General features: G+C 44.1%; 1 protein-coding gene across 2 annotated transcripts in view; it reads right to left on the minus strand.

Annotated features, from left to right (window-relative positions):
- Positions 1-12546, minus strand: part of ZBTB38 (zinc finger and BTB domain containing 38) — an 80452-nt gene extending 67906 nt beyond the window's left edge. For both annotated transcript variants that reach the window (XM_029940154.1, XM_029940153.1), the window contains exons 1-2: positions 12282-12546; positions 11068-11140 (exon numbers count right to left, since the gene is read on the minus strand). The gene's annotated coding sequence lies outside the window, so the exon portion shown is untranslated. The remainder of the gene's footprint in view (positions 1-11067; positions 11141-12281) is intronic.
- Positions 12547-13969: the final 1423 nt, after the last annotated feature.

Raw genomic sequence — 13969 nt, forward strand, 5'->3', positions numbered from 1 at the left:
CAGACCACAGGCTTTGTTTATTTTTTTATTTTATTTTTTTAAAATTTATTTTTTAATGTTTTTTTAAAATTTATTTTTGATACAGAGAGAGACAGAACACGAGAGGGGGAGGGGCAGACAGAGAAGGAGACACAGAATCAGAAACAGGCTCCAGGCTCTGAGCCAGCTGTCCACACAGAGCCTGACGCTGGGCTCAAACCCATGAACGTGAGATCTTACCTGAGCTGAAGTCAGACGCTTAACCGACTGAGCCACCCAGGTGCCCCTCACAGGCTTTGTTTAAATCAGTCCCTCCCAGAACAGGGAAAAGGGAGACAGATAGCAATGGTCTGCCAGCCACACCACTGCCTCCAAATTGTGTCTTAACCTTTCCTCAGCCCTCCGTGTCGGAACATGTCTCCCAGAACTGTAGGATAGGCAAGGCATTTGCAGGATGCCGTCTCAACCCTTCCTTTGAGGTGGAGAAAATCATGTTCAAAGAGAGTATTATATCTGAAGGTCTCAGCAACCAGGATAAAAGCCCTATTCCTAATTTCTAGTATTCTGCTCTTGGTAACGCAACACCCTGACTCAACTGAAGTACTTACTGGGGCGCCTGGGTGGCTCAGTCATTTGAGCATCCAACTGCAGCCCATCTCGTGGTTAATGGATTTGAGCCCCTGCATCAGGCTCTGTGCTGACAGCTCAAGAGCCCGGAGCCTGCTGTGTCTCTCTCTCTCTATGCCTTACCCTGCTTGTGCTCTGTCTCTCTCTCAAAAATAAGTTAATATTAAAAAAATAAATAAGTACTTATTAAATGGTTATAGAAAAGCAAATTAATGAATTAATTCTGGTAAGACGGCTTATAACTTATTTCTCAATTCCTCTCATGAGAAAATGTTATAGTATACTTGTTCAATTTTTTTGAAGCTAAACTAAATATAATTTTAAGCAAAATAGTAAATGTTGGCCAAAATACCACCTGAGACCAAGGGGCACTTGGGAAGTATCAGAGAAGTAGGCTTGATTGCCATTTAAGTCAATCAGGTTAAGTTTAGCCAGCTGAAGTAGCCTTCATCCTATTTGATTTGCAAAAAAGAAATCTCATGAGTTAGCATGAGCAGCTAAAAATAAGTTGCAGGTTTCATTTTCCGTTGTTCAGTATGGTTTTGAAACCAAAAGGTGCAGAGCTAGGAGATTCACCAACGCCTACTGAAGATCAACAATTCAAACTGTCACCTTTCTAGCACACTGTCCTGATCTATAGTCCAAAGCCAGGCCCAAGAAAGGTGCACGTGTGTCCCTCTCACCATGGTCCCTTGAGATGAATCCCCCAAGTAACATACGGCAGGAAGTTGGGGACTGAGGCTCATCCTGAGGGACAGTGGCTTATGTCTGAGTGTCTGGTCATATCCGGACAGGATGCCACATAATCAGTCTCGTATGCTCAGCTTCAATCTTAGGTGATGCTGGGGACCCCTCAGTAAAGCAAGGGAGTAACTAATGCTAGCATTTCATTAAGATGGGGCCCTGGAGGTAGTGAGCTCAGCAAGTACTCCTTGACCTAAATGCCCAAGGCCTTGTGCAATTCCATTCTGTAAACCCAAATGGCTCATGAGAAGTTTAGTTTTAAAACTGCCTTTCCACGGCCAGATCTGGCAAGAAGGTGTCTGACGTAGGCAGGCGTCCTTCAAAGGGAAGGTGGCCATCTCACGCTGCAGCGTTCGGCTGTGGCACGGGCTCCGAGAAAGCAGCGTCGCTGTAAGAAAGCCCTCAGCTGAATGACATTGAAAGGGGGCAAAGAAGGGTTAATCTCCTTCCATTAGAGGAGGGTCCATTTAGTGAAGGTGAAGAGAATAATCTGTATGAAGAGCAGAGAAGACAAAGAGCCATTCCAGAAAAGAAATCACTGTGCAGGGGCGAGAAGGATGATTTGTCCTAGATTTTCATCGTGAGACCATTTCTTAGATCTGAGTCTTTACCTCGCTTTGAAGTTCCAAGTCTCAGGGACGGGAAAGGGGGTGTATTCACACTCCATGCTGGAATACTTGAGCTTTGATTTCATCTGAGATGGGCTGTCTCTGAAAAGCAGAGGGTGAGCCCATAGAAGCCTACCCGTAAATCAGAAAGTGGCAAAATAAACAATAGGAGTTGTTCATGAAAGAGAGGCCAGTGGCTGAATCCCCCTTTTCTGAGGTGGAAAACCCCCCCCCCTTTTTTTTAAACTTAAAATGAGTTTTTAGAAGCGGTTTTAATAAAATTTTTGGAGCTAGATTAAGAATCACACAAAATATTGCAAAAATAGAGCAGTAACTATGTAACTTCATCTGGCTTTCCCCAATGATAAGATCCTACGTTAGCCTAGCACATTGTCTAAACCAGGAAGATGAAATTGGTACCATACTATTGACTCAGGTGTGGACGTTATTTGGTTTTTACCTGGTGTGTGTGTGTGTGTGTGTGTGTGTGTGTGTGTGTGTGTGTGTAGTTCTATGAAATTTTATCGCACGTAGCGACTGGAATAGCCATCATCACAACCAAGATACAGAACTATTCCATCATCACAAAAAAATCCTATGCCAACCCTCTGGGTACCGCACTTTCTTCCAACACTAGCTTCTGGCTCTGATCTATTCTCTGTCACTACTACTACTGCTTTGTCTCTCTGAGTTTGTTACACACGGAGTCATACTATATAACCGCTTGGTAGCAGCAATCTTTCCATCACAATGCCCTCACATCCATTCAAGTTGTCTGTAACGCATATGTGCCTTTCTATTGCTGAACAGTTTTCCATGGTATGGACGTAACATGGTTTTGTTAACATTTTTCCCTTGAAGGACATCTGGCTGGCTTCCCGGTTCAAGCTATTAAAAATAAAACTGCCATGAATATTGATACACAGTCTTTGGTGTGAACATAAGTTTTCATTTCTCTTGTAGAAGTACCCAGGAGTGGGACTGTATGGTATACGTATGTTTAACTTTCTTAAGAAATGCAAACTGTTTTCCAGAGGGATTATACCATTTATGTTCACACCAGCAGTACAAAAGCAATCCAATTTCTTCACCTCTTTGCCGGTATTTGGGAACATCAGTATTTGTTATTTTAGATAGTCTGATAGATGTACAAGGATTCTTCTTGCTGGTCCATTTAAGATGGCAGTCAAGTAGGGATGCCTTCAGAGCTTGGGTGGGGTGGCTGATATTTCTCGCTGTTCCAGATTTCCTAATACTTGTCTACACAGCAGTTTGAGCTGTCTGGCATTTCAGTGATGGAAAACGGGGCTCTTGATATGCAGTGAGTCTTTAGGTTTGACCAGTTACTCCTGACTACAATAGTGGGACATCCCCATTGGGGCATGCTGGGCTTGAGGCAGTACACCTTGGTCCAAAGGGCAGACTTGATGCCAGTGACACCTTCCCAAGAGGTGATATGAGAGCCATGATATGGCAGCCATGGGGCAGAGACAGAATTTGCTTGGGGCATGGTCATCCAGCAGCTTTGGTTGGAGACTGTGTGAATGCCTTTTATTCCTAAAGCTAGCTACTTACTAGCAAGGTGTGAGGAGAGTAGACACGGAGTCAGTACAGACAGGAAGAATGGGGTCACCAGTGGTACTCATCAGATCACAGCCCCACTGAACACTTTCTGCCGTTGGACTTCCTACTCTTGATCATCTCAGATTTGCCAGCAGCATACAAACACCCTGTCTGGATGTCACAGAACTCAAACATCTACCTCCTGGGGGTTAGATCTGGAGGCATTGCTGTCACCACCACATGGACCTTCTTGGCCAAGGGACCCAGGTCATGCCAGTGATTAGAACTATCTAAGCATCAGAAGGTGCCTCAGCCAGAGAAGTTGTAAAGGATGCCATGGAGATGGGCTTTGCATAAAGCCAGTATCATAGTGGTGACAACTGCTCCAGCCATGTCTGGGAAGTCACCTTCCATCTGTTGTACTCCTGATTGAAGGGAGGTGAGAGACCTTCCCGGAATCTGTACTCATCATCTACAAGTTTGGACCAGAAGGCCAAGACTCAGGAGAGCAGTGATGCCATGTGGGAACAGCCAAGAGATCATGAATGCCCTGCACAGAAGCAGTGAGGCCTAGTGAAGAGGCAAATTCCCTGGTGCCTCTGGGTTCTGGTTCTGGCGCTTCGCCTGGTGTGGTCATAAGAGGAAGATGTGGACGTGGGCGTGGAGAAACCCAAACAGTGATTTATAGAACCTAAACATGAACCAGGGACCATCAGGAGCTGAGCATGTGCGGAGGCTGAGCGTGAAAGCAAATGATATGACGGTGACCCCCTCCAGAAGCTGGGATGGTAGAATGAGAAAGGTCGGCCATATGCCATCAGGTGACCAATAGGCATGATCTGATGGGCTTATGCATGGTTATACAGACAGGATGGATGGCCACACTTCCTTAGAAGTGGTCACACTTCCTTAGAAGGTGGTCAAAAATTTTTTTAATTTGGTCATTGTTCATTTATTATGTTTTCTGCTATAACAGAATTTCCCCCGTTTCCCAACTTCAGGAAATGGTTTCCCCCCGTCGGCCAGGTGTTCCTACTCACCTGCCGTCAGAAGGCAGCCTGGGGCACAGCACCTCTCAGATTTAAAAAGGCAAGCACAGCTATAGGCAGGCACCTCCCCAGACAGTGAAGTTATGTGATGAGACTCCATCCTTGAGGAAGAGTCACGCAGCTCCCCTCTAGCTCTGGCTTTGTCATCTTTTGCAGTTAAGATCTGACTACAATATGAGACTCTGCTCTTTTGCCTTCTGACTCTGGACCCCATCTCCTACTTTGCTCTTGTACGTGGCTCTGCCTGGCTGTTCCATGTCCTCTTCTGTCCAGCTTTGGTGTTACCACCTCAGGGCTTAAGGCACACAGTGGCCTGGTCTCATTAGGTTACCAAGGTGGGCCCCTGGGCCCCTCACAGGGTTTGGGCTGCCCATACAGGTCCTGAGATACAGCCCTATCAGAAGGCAGATAAAAGTTTCCTGGCTGAGGCAGAGTCTCTCATATGAGGAGTCTGTCTTCTCACTGGGGCCTGTCTCTGCTACCCTGAGGCTGGGGAGATCCAGGCCCTCTGTCTACCCAAGGCCTAGTTTTACTGCTGCCACTGAGTCTCTGGCTAACCCCCTGGAAGTAAGTGAATCATTCTGGGCCTCAGTTATCTCATATTTACAGTGAGGTTTCCCAATTCCCTAGCTGGAAATCTTTCAACTATACCATACCACGATTAAGAAAAAATCTAAGGGGTGCCTGGGTGGCTCAGTCAGTTAAGCATCTGACATCGGCTCAGGTCATGATCTCATGGTTTGTGAGTTCGAGCCCTGCGTCAGGCTCTGTGCTGATAGCTCAGAACCTGGATCCCATTTTGGATTCTGTGTCTCCATCTCTCTCTGCCCCTCCCATGCTCATATTCTGTCTCTCTTGCTCTCAAAAACAAATAAAACATAAAAAAAAATTAAAAAAAAGAAAAAATTCAGAGGCCAAAAAAGAGCCTTTACACTAAATTCTGGTTTAGATATACTATCTCAGGACTCCCTGTTTTCTAATAAGTGTTTGCTGAAACGAATGTGTATTAAATTGAATGCAGCACATCAATAGTTCTCAGGCTTTAATGTGTCTAAGGATTAGGAGGGTGTATTAAAAAGCATATTCCTAAGCTCCCTCCTCAGAGCTTCTGATGCCACTGGGGCCTAGGAGCATGGACTTTAGCATGAGAAACTGAAGGGAACTTGGGTTTTGGGATAGACACTGGTGACTTTCTGGAGGCTAATTTATGGATGTGTATTAGGACATTTAAAAACAGGTCATTTGACCTACTGATTCAATTCTAGGAGTTTTCCCCAAGATGTCCACAAAAATTTATCTACAAGAATGTTTACAGACTGATAACAGCAGAGCCTTACAGCCAATCAAAATGCCCATCAAAGTGGTGTCTGGGTGACTTAGTTGGTTAAGCATCAGACTTCAGCTCAGGTCATGATCTTCTGGTTCGGTTTGTGGGTTTGAGCCCCACATCAGCTCTGTGCTGACAACTCAAAGCCTAGAGCCCGCTTCAGATTCTGTGTCTCCCTCTCTCTCTGCCCCTACCCCACTCATGCTCTGTCTCTCTCTCAAAAACTAAACATCTAAAAAAAAAGCCAATCAAAAAAAAAAAAAAAAAGAATGGATAAAGTAAGACATATCAATGCAATTGAAACACAGACATTAAAAATCAAAATTTCAGGGGCACTTGGGGGCTCAGTGGGTTGAGTGCCCAACTTTGGCTCAGGTCACAATCTCATGGTTTGCGAGTTTGAGCCCCACTTTGGGCTAGCTGCTGTCAGCCGGTCAGCAAAGAGCCTATCAGGAAACACTGCCTTGGATCCTCCCCCACTTGCTCTCTCTCTCTCTCTCAAAAAATAATTAAATAAAAAATAAATAAGTAAATAAATAATAAATCAAATCTTCACAGGCCATTAAGTGACCTGGAGAAATTTTTACAAGATAGTGGTAAGTGAGGTGAGAAAAAGCATAAAAATGCCATGTCAAATAATTTCTATGTATATGTGAAAAAAAGGAAAGAAAGACATCAAAATGTTAAATACAGAATTGTTGCTTGTTTGTTATACTTCTGGAGGCTGTTGTTTTCTCCTTGATCTTTTTCTGTAGTTTCCATTTTTTGTATAGTAACTAGTTATGACTCTTTATATCTGAAAAACGATAAGTATTTTAAAAGAAACAAAAAGGAATTTGCATCACGGAGAGTGAAAACAGAGGGAAGAGACGCCTCTGAGGATTGCAGCCCAGACATGGCTTGGCTGCAGAGGGACTTACACTCCGTCTGCTGCTTGGGGTGAATCCAAGCTACGTTCTCTTTTGTGAAGCACCTTGGGGTAGTTGATGCCAAGGAATGTGGGTCAGTGATAAAGTCCTTGCATTAGACACCGCTTTCCTGCTACATTCAAAGATAACGGACGACAGGATCCAGGACATCGAGGCGAGTTCACAGTTTAAATGATACCTTCTTTACTGCTCTTGGGCTGAGCTCATTCCTATTGACTCTGTAGATAGCCCCCGCCCCATAACACCGAGCAGACAGAACGCACTCAGAATGAGGGGCTTTTGGACAGGAGATGGCCTCCATTCTCATTTAGGAGACACTACCCGATATCAATGCTTCTGTGGAGTGGTTTCAAAGCCTCCTGTGGCCAATGTACTGGGAGCCCCCTAAAATGCCAGGAAGCATCATTTTTGTTTTTGGTTTTTTGAGGGGTGTTTTTGGGAGGGCAGAGAGACAGCTCAAATCCATCCTGTCTCACAGATTTCAGTGACCTCCTAGGTCAAACCCCTCTCTGAGTAACATTACGAGCCTCTTGATTAGGCCTCTGGCCTATAGTCAAACCTTTCCAAATGACCCTGAAAATTTTACCCCACATGCTGTGGCTAGATAGGGAGTGGTGCTAAGGATCTCAGATGGAAAGTCAATTTAGAAAGACCAAAAATTTTTAAATGATGGTACTTAACAATATTAACACCAACATCAAAAGCTAAAACACCAATGCTAATCATTATTATAATTATTTTCATCAATACCTTGACTTGCTACACACTGTTGCCCAAACCATTTTCCCCCAAACCATTTCATATATATTAATTTATTTATTCTGAGAGAATCTCAGGTTTACATCCTTTAAAAATACCATTTTGGAGGCGGGAGGAAGCTTTCAAGTTCTGATGAAAAGCAGAGGTTTCTTGAGTTAAAAACAAAACCATGAAGTGTTCAAGTGTGGTGTTTTCCAACTTAGTTCTTGACAAGAAATCGGGGGATTTCAGCATGAGCAATTACAAAGCCCTCTTACCATGAATTCTTAGCTTTGGTGAACATGACGTGGCCTTGTTGCAAAATCCTCTAAGTGGAGTAAAAGAACGTTCACAAATGCTGACCCAGTATAAGAAGGGGGATTGTATTTCGGTGCTATAAAAACTATAAAACCTCTGCGATTAAAAATAACCAACTGAGGGGCACCTGGGTGGTTCATCTGGTCATCTGACTTAGGCTTGGGTCGGGATCTCATGGCTCATGGGTTCGAGGCCCACATCAGCCTCTCGACTGTCAGCATAGAGACCACTTTGGATCCTCTGTCCCCCCTCTCCCACCTCTTCCCCCTCTCTTGCACACACATTCTCTCTCTCTCTATGCCAAAAATAAACATTTAAAAATAAATAAACATGGGCACCTGGGTGGCTTAGTCAGTTGTGTCCCACTTCAGCTCAGGTTTATGATCTCAAAGTTTGGTTCACAAGTTCAAGCCCTGCTCTTTGCTGACAGCTCAGAGCCTGGAGCCTGCTTCAGATTTTGTGTGTGTCTCTCTCTCTGTGCCCCTACCCCAACTCATGTTCTGTCTCTATCTCTCTCTCAAAAACAAACATTAAAAAAAAATAAAAATAAAATAAATAAAGTTAAAAAAGTAACAATAGTAAAAGTAACCAACTGGTATAGGCACTCTATGTCAGCCTGCTGTGCACAGTCCGTGTCTGCTTAATTCATCCAAGCTAAGCTCTTTAGGTGACCTAAGCTCTGAAAAGACAATGGTACCCCAAATTTTGATTATACCCCTTACAAGGAATAAAATTTTTTAAAATAATAAAATATAAAATTAAAGATAAGGAAGTTCAAGAAAAGTCTAATTTTTCCATGATGTCTACTTTGACACTTTTTTGAAAATGTTGAAGATCAAAATATTTGCAAGGTGTATACCTTGTCACCCCTGCCTTATTAGTGTGTTAGTGAGGTCACCCAGTGTGCTATACTAACTGTGGAGCGGTTGTGCTAGCAGTATTGAAGTTCTGATTTGGTAATTACACACCCCTCCCTGTTATGCCATCAATGCAGCCAGACATGAGAAATCAGGAAATTGACCCCAGCCCACCCCTTTCACACACACACTCATATGTTACTTCCTACATACTTAGTGCTCTAAGAAGTCATCAACACATGGTGGTTGAAATTTGCAACTGGGACTGCTGAGTCTCCCAAGTAAAAGGATCCTGATAGCTTTCCTTCTCGAATGGCCTTTGGCCTTGCCCTTCCTGGCCGACTCCATTAGACTGGGACTTCCAGCAACAGATCGTCCCCCCCTGGTCTAGCCTTTGAAACCTAGCACTTGTTCTCAACTTACCCCTTTTGCTGCACCCTTCTGAGCAGGCTCTGCATTCCCCCATTCAACTTGGTCTTATCTTTAGCTTCCTCCACTAGCCCAGCCAGCTTTCATTTCAGTAGATTCTTCCAGGACAAACCATGGCACAGCAAATGAACTTTGAGAGACTGAAGCATTTTTGCAACAAATCAACTTAACTTTATTCCACTCCTTCTTAGACCATTCTTGATGTGAGAGCACTAAGCAGAGGCGAAGTAGCAGCAATAGAGACGAGGCCAGGCACCAGGCTCCATGAGAGCCCAAGAGGCTGTGTCAAACTGGCCAGTAGCTGGCCTTCCCACACAACGGACAGTGTGTGCTCTTCAGGGTATGGGTCCAGAAATGTCAAGTCCGGGGGCAAAATTCAATCATAAACCAGGGTTATCTAGCCAGATATCAACAACACAACTAGAGAACTATCTCAGGCAAAGACTGTAGCCCATTTTTAGGATATGTGCTGCTGGAGCCACGTGTAGTCTGTTTTTATTGGAGGTCTTTATGATGCCTCCAGGCCATCATAAGGTACCCACCATATGGCTTCTGATATTTGCCAGCAGGGGAATTCTGCACTAAGACCCACATGGTGAAAAAGCTATATAAAATATAAAATTAGTTCAGAGTTCTCCAAACAGGGGTTATAGCCTCACCACTCATTATCTCAGTACATGTTTTGAAACTCCCCCCCCCCCCAAAAAAACTAGAATTATGTATCAAATCCTTAGGGTTGCACTAATCTCTCCAGCCTGAACCTTTTAAATCTATTTTTAAATGTTTCTCTAATAACTTGGTTTGAAGATCTCATTTCAGTCAGGGATCCTACCCTCTACCCCGAACACACACCCAAGATTAAAACATGAGCCACGATCTGGAGTAGATCAGGCAGGATGGCTTCCCAAGGCTCCCAGGAGCAGACAGAATCATGAGCTAAAGAAACTATGAGCTTTCCAATAGACTAATGGGGCTCAAAGTTGGGGGAACAAAATTCTGTTGGATAATTCCAACTAGCAATGATTAGACCCAGAACTAGGAAACAATGCCAGAATGATCCTAGACCAAGAGGACCCTGGAGGGGAAAATAAGGGAAAGAATTTCCTTCCTCATGTACTGGTCACTGGCAGCATGGTATTGCTCATATAAATGCTCAGGGTTGGAAAGAACAGAGGCATCTTGAAAAATCTTACCCACTGCTCTTTGCCCATATGGCCAGATGTTACCTAAGAGAGTCAGTCAGGAAATACTAAATATCTGATAATTTTTTGCTTCTCCCACTGATTCATTCTGCAATCTTATCCTTGAGCATCTCTAAACTCTTTATTATGCTGTGCCAGAGAGGACAACCTCTTATCCAGAAACTCTCTAGAATCATCCCTGGGAAGTGGCTGCCTCCCTGGGAACTACATTTCCCAGAGCCCTTTGCAGTTAGCCTCAGTCACATGACTGAGTTTTAGTCAACCGAATGTGAATAGAAGTGTTGTACATCCCTTCTAGGCATGGCCTGTGAAAACCTTCCCTGTGCATTTTTTCACACTCGTTTTCTCTTCCGCCAGGGAGTGGACTGTCCTGATGACCTTGAAAATCACATGCTGCAGAAGGTAGAGCCTCTTTCCATCTGTATTTCTGAATGCACGTGTGAAAGAGAGTTACCCCACTATACCAGTACATGAGCAAGAAATAAACTTCTGTTGTGTTTGAGCCATTATACATTTTTCAGTTTACTATAGCAATTAGCATATCCTAACGCTTACACGTCTCTTTTGATATAGTTGTTTTTTTGTGTGTGCAGAAGTTCCCATGCTTTCTCCCCTTTCCTTAAATTTTACTATAAACCAAGATAACAGAATTAGTCAACTTAAATTTAAACAGCCATTAGGGACAAATGACACTCACCAAATTAGTGGTCACAGCATTCAGATCTTACAGCCAAAAGAACAGTAATTTAGCAGAGTCTCACTTCGACAACCTGATGCATTAAATTAAAACAAAAAGTAAATGTAAGATATACAAAACAGATACATTAGAATTATAAAACAAAAACATGGTTACTTTCCAAAGGGTGTTGTCAGACTACAAAGGAATTTGCCACTGTTTTCCAGTAAATGACAAGCTTCCCTACTGCCTTTAAATTTTATTTTTTAAATACACCCCCCTCTAATCATTATAAAACACAATTTATAAAGAACAATTCTATTCTGCTAAGTAAGCTATTCAAGGACCAAGTGCTGACTCAGGGGGTGACACGGGAGGCTGGGGGCACTGGGTATGATTTCTATGCCTATGTGCTGTGCATTACTCATGTACACATTTAAACTTTTCTCAGTAACTTAACTTTCTTTGTTAGGTACTTGCAGAACTTGTAAAATTATAGGCTATGCAAAGACTTAAGTTTTTTAGGTGACATCAAAACAGACATCAGAGATACATTAGGTCTGTCTTTGTGTTTAATATCATTCCAGATGCAATGGAATAAGGAGGAATTTAAAAAAGCACTTTATAAACATGGTGATGAAACAATGGAGGTGCGCGCACCAAAACAGTCAGAGGCAACCAGAAACACGCTCTGTAAAGGCTGCAGGTTGTGGATGTCTTCTTATGAGAGCTGCCATCTTTTACCAGGTTAAGTGCAAAAATACAATTGGACAACACAGGACACAATTTGCCTAGAACAGGCTTTCTTTTTATGTCTGATTACTTAGTTTGAGATCCAGGAAGCAAAGCGTTCAGAACTCTGAACAAACATTCTGGCAGTCCAAAACAGAGCACCAGGGCTCCCGGAGGAGAAAGAGAAGACAAAACAAGAAAGTTGACCGGGGAAGGCATGACTTGAGCCATTTTCCCCGGGGTTTCAGCCTATATATATGTATACATATAAACATATATATATATTTTTTTTTTTTGAGAGGAAATGCATTCTTGTCTGGTCCTGTGAGAAGAGAGAGATCAGATAAAATCCCTTTAGTGCTATATTTGGAGGGTCTTCCAAATGCAGTCCCCACTCCCTCCCTCTGGGCTGGGGCCTGCCAGGCCACAGGTGTCAGGAAACAAGATGGCGCCGCACAGTGTAGGGCGCTGACTTAGGGGGGCAGGGGTGGGCCTTCACTTACTCGGAGACGCTGACTCCTCTGAAACCCAGACGCTGCCAACTCCCTGGGCTCAGGAGTTATAACCGCTTTCTTGCTCTGGGTTCTTCACTTCTTGTTGAGATCAGCTCCACATAGTTTTCTGATGATGTCATCCATTCTGACTTCCTACATTTTGAAAGTTGATCTACAAGCAAAACCTTCCATGAGGCTAAAAAAAAAAAAAAGAAGAAGAAGAAAAGAAAGGTGTGTTGTGAGGAGATGGAGAGGAGGAGGAGAGAGGCAGTTGCCTCCTTATTTTGAGATTTGCTGCAGCTGCGAGTGCCACTCCCCAGCCAGCTTCCTGGCTGCAGAGGGAGGACAGTGGCCGGGCGTGGGTGACGTCAGGGCCAGGCCTGAGTCATCGCCAGCGGCCTGGCTGCCCTGCCACTCGGAAGGGGACAAAAGGAACCTTTGATGTCCAGAGGCCCTCCTCTCGGCACACTCGCCTGTACCGAGCAGCAAGCCAGGAGAACATTCCTGCTGTCTCCCCACCCCCAGCCGCCCTTCCTACTTCCGGAACAGTCCCAGGCAGATTCAGGAAGGCCTCCCCCAAGGGACGTCACCCTCCTGCATGGCAGAGGCATGGCCACTCTCTGTCAAAGAGAGAAGCAGAAGAGGGTGTTTCTCTGGGGATTTCTTACCTCTCCCTCTGGTATCCTCCCTTTTCCTTGTGGTGCTGCCTTAACTAGGGAGTGGAGGTAGTATTAAAAGACATGTGAAGAGGTGGAAGGTGCTCTAGTCACATTCCCTGGACAGTATCCGGTGGTCAGTGCCTTTAAGCCATGGCCCTGGGCCTCAGCTCCTTGTCTCTGAGTGCCAGTGTGAGTCTGCACCTCCTGGATTTAAGAGGGCACCATTCTTTAAAAGGGGTATTTATATCCCAATATCGGCATGGGACTTAGTAAATACATGATGAATGAATGTATTTTAATACATTTAGATGATAATTCTTTTTAAAGGTTTATTTTGATAGAGAGAGAGCAGGTGCATATGCATGAGTGGGGGGGAGGGGTCAGAGGGAGGACAGGGGAAAGAACCCCAGGCAGCCTCCATGCTGTCAGCACAGAGCCCGACCTGGGCTTGATCTCATGAACCGTGAGACCATGACCTGAGCGGAAATCAAGAGTCGGATACTTAACAGAATGAGCCACCCATGAGCCCCAAGATGATAATTTTAAAGTAAAATAGTAGAAAACATACATATATTGAATACTTACACTGAATGTTCAAGCCTGTGTGCTAAGTGCTTTACAAAGATTATTTCATTTATTGTTATCATCACGACAAAGCTATGAGGTTAGGTGCTATTATTATTCCTTATTCTACAGATGAGAAAGTAGATGCTCAGAGAGATTAAGAGACTTCTCTAAAGTCTCACAATAGTTAATGGCAAAGCCCAGATCGTTTGATCTCAAATCCTGTTTTCTGAATCGCCATGCTGAGTTGAGGAAGTGAATGTGTGAATAATGACCAAGGGCAGCCTGTTCAGGTGAGCAAAGGGTAATGATGGGGCTTGAAACAAATCCCACAAGGAAGTAGTGGGGCAATTAGGGATGGTCTGTCGAGGGTAGTAGGACTCATGTCCTCTTAATGGGCCAACACAAGTCTGGGATAGCCAGAGTGGTCAGGAGGGCAGGTTCATTGTCAGGTCCCAGTGGGGATGAGAAGCT

This window comes from Suricata suricatta, chromosome 5, assembly GCF_006229205.1.
Source record: "Suricata suricatta isolate VVHF042 chromosome 5, meerkat_22Aug2017_6uvM2_HiC, whole genome shotgun sequence".
Taxonomy (NCBI): Eukaryota; Metazoa; Chordata; class Mammalia; order Carnivora; family Herpestidae; genus Suricata; species Suricata suricatta.